This window comes from Sceloporus undulatus, chromosome 9 (assembly GCF_019175285.1).
Source record: "Sceloporus undulatus isolate JIND9_A2432 ecotype Alabama chromosome 9, SceUnd_v1.1, whole genome shotgun sequence".
Taxonomy (NCBI): Eukaryota; Metazoa; Chordata; class Lepidosauria; order Squamata; family Phrynosomatidae; genus Sceloporus; species Sceloporus undulatus.
This window is the reverse complement of record NC_056530.1, coordinates 1238811-1242324: the sequence shown is the minus strand read 5'-3', so window position 1 is coordinate 1242324 and position 3514 is coordinate 1238811.

Below are 3514 nucleotides of genomic sequence, written 5' to 3'. Positions count from 1 at the left end.
ACACACACAATCTCTCTCACATCCCAGCCCAGGAGTCCTTGGGCCTGCAGGAATAAAAGGGAAAAGTCACCTATATGTGTCTGACTCTTGTTTCATGCATACAGTTACCACACACTCAACCTCTCTCCTATTTCTGCCCAGGAGTCCTTGGGCCCTCAAAATAAAGGAGGAAAGTCGTGTCTATAGGTGCTTATTTAAGGCAGACAATGACTCTACACTTACAATCTCTCATATCTCTGACCAGGATTCCATGGGCCTGGGGAAATAAAGGGGAAAAGGTTGTGTATATGTGCCTCTTTGAGGCAGACAATCACAAACACACTCTCGATGATGGTAACAACAACATTTATTTATACTCTGCCTGCCCAGTGAAGGGAGAAAAGGGGGCACAGATTCCCCAGGGTTCCTTGGGCCCACAAAAATAAAGGGGAAAAGTCATCTATATGTGCCTGTTTTAGGCAGACAACCACACACTCATAGTAATAATAATAATAAATTATTATGAGTGTGTGTGTGATTGCCTGCCTGAAACAGGCACATATAGATGACTTTTCCCTTGGACCCACAAAAATAAAGGGGAAAAGTCATCTATATGTGCCTGTTTCAGGCAATTGCCACACACACATACACTGTGTATGCCTCAGTTTTCAGTCAGGAAAACTCTTTTTCGCATCTTTATTGTCTGGTTGACAAGGGATGTTTGCGTATTTATTGACTGGTTGTATTTATACCCTGCTCTTCAGCCACAAAGGCTCTTGTGTCAATTCCACACAGTTCTAAACTCTCCTCAAGATGAAGAAAGCCTTTGGAGGGTGGCTTGAAACACGGAAATGGAGGGGTCACATAACAAACACACATATTTTGTTAGGTTAACAATATGTAATCTGCTCTGAGGGTCTTTGTGGTTGAAGAAGGGGGGGTATAAATATAAATTAAAAAATAAAATGTGTGTGTGAGAGAGAGAGAGCTGGTGTAGTGTTTTGAGCATTGGACTATGACTGGGAAAAAGGGTTCAAATCTTGGCTGGAGCAAGTCACACTCTCTCAGCCTCAGGACAGCAAGCACAAACCCTCCTCTGAAGGAACTTGCCAAGAAAACCCAGTGCCTGAGGGTCGTCATAAGTCTGAAACAACTTGAAGGCACACAGCAACAACACACACACACACATATACATACACACACACATACACACTGTATATACACATATATGTGTGTGACTTTGGAGACATAGCCGTGTTAGTCTTGGAAAATCACTATGCAAAGGGATCTTGTGCCACCTTTTGAGACTTAACTGAGAGAAATAAGCCCGTAGCATGAGCTTTTTCTGTTTCCACACCGCAATTAAAGCAAAGCTCTGGTGCCACAACAAATTGCCATTTCCAGAATCCCATAGCATGGACCCATGGCAGTTAAAGTGGTGTCAAACCAGATTATTTTTGCAGTGCGGATGCAACCAGGAAGGGAGGGCGGCGAGGGGGAAGCAGCAAACCCTGGCTGCAGTTAAGGACTGGGCCGTGTTTGAGGGGGAAAGATGGAAACAGGAGCCTTTCGAAAGATGTGTTGAACTCCACTACTTTCTACCGAGTATGATCTTGAATGTCTGCTGTTCTGGCCCCTGGTTTTCCCAGAGTGAAAGACTCAAGTGGAAATGTTGAAGTATAGCGCCTTGGAAAAGCTCACACTCAAAGGACATTGGTGGATATTTCAGGAGGAAGAAGAAGTGGGTTGGATTTTATGTTATGTACTGTATTCATTTTTAACTGAGGCGGATTTTAGGCAAAGAGGGCCAGCAACATGAGCTTTTCCCTTCTTCCTTTGGACTCACTTCTCCTATAAAACAGAGAGAGGCAGTCTAATGGCTCTGAAACATCCTCTTCCCCTCAGTCACCAACAACAGTAACAAAAACAACAACAAACTAGGCCAGAGACCTTCCTTTAGGGTCACTATTTTCCCCTTGTATCCTGGCTTGTGATAAGGAGAAGAGGTGCAGGAAAAAGGCTTTGCCAAACCTCTTTCTGTTTACACAACTAGTGGTTAGAAGAGGCCTTTGCCTGTTGCTGAGGGAAAATGGCTGCCCTGCCTAGTGGAAGGACTTTCTTGGAGACTGGGCTCCTTCGACCACATATTCATAGGACAAAACACCTAAAAAATGGAACATTCATGAAAACCGGAGGACAGGACAAAACAAAAGCTAAAATCACGTCTACAAATAACAATCTAGGCTCCTCAGTCGTGCTCAAAATGGAGGTCGTTTTGGAATTCCTCCCAGAGAGAAGGTTGAAATGGAGGACATGTCTTGGAAAAGGAGCTTGTGTGTCTGTGTTTTGGGTCCAGAAACACATTGCAAAAATAATCCAGTTTGAGACTGCTTTAACTGCCCTAGGGGATTATGGGAACTGTAGTTTATTGTGGCACCAGAGCTCTCTGACAGAGAAGGCTATGAATGCCTCACAAAACTACAGTTCCCAGAAGCCCTAGCATTGAGCCAGGGCAGTTAAAGCGGTCTCAAACTGGAATATTTCTGCAGTGTGTTTTGGACCTTGGTTGTGTGTTTGTGAATTTGGCCCCCACACCTTTCCTGATAACTCTTGAAACTATTAACAGCTTGTTTACATTTTCTTGGGGCAATATCTTGGGCGAGTCACACTCTCTCAGCCTCAGAGGAAGGCCATGGCAAACCCAATCTGAAACAAAATCTCGTCAAGAAAACAAAACCCCATGACAGCTTTGCCTTAGGTTTGAAACAACTTGAATGCGCACAACAAACAATGCTTAATGTGGCGGAGCCATGGGCTCTTGAGAGCCGGTGTGGTGCAGTGGTTTGAGCAGTGAACTGCAACTCAAGAGTGGTGTTCGAAACCTTGGACGGCCATGGAAGTCCACCTTGAGTATGTCACATTCTCTCAGCCTCAGAGGAGAGCGAAGGCAAACTGCTTCTGAACAAATCTTGAAGAAACAGCAAACTTGAAGATGTGCAACAAATGGAGTAGTTAATATGGTGCAGCCATGAGCTCTTGAGAGCCAGTGTGATGTAGTGGATTGAACATTGGACTATGAAGTCCAGAATTCAAAACCCTGCTCAGCCATGGTAATTCACCTTGGGCAAGTAACATTCTCTCAGCTTCAAAGGAAGGCAAAGACAAACTCCCTCCGAACAAATCTTGACAAGAAAACCTAGTGATAGGTTTGCTTTAGGGTCGCCATAAGTCGGAAACAACTTGAAGGCACACAACAACAACAACAACGCAGACTCTTCGCCCTTCCAAACAAGTTTATTTTGGTTAATTTTGCAAGAGAGGGTCTATGCCTTTCATGCTTTACCTTCGCCTATGCCAAATTCAGATAGAGAAGATTAATCATGTAATAATAATACGGTTTTATAATAATAATAATAATAACATGATTTATTTATATTTTGCCTTTTCCTTGCAGAATCAAAGCTGATTACAAAGCATCAAAAATACAAAATACACCCCCCATCAAATACATCACAGCAATATTATAACAATTAAG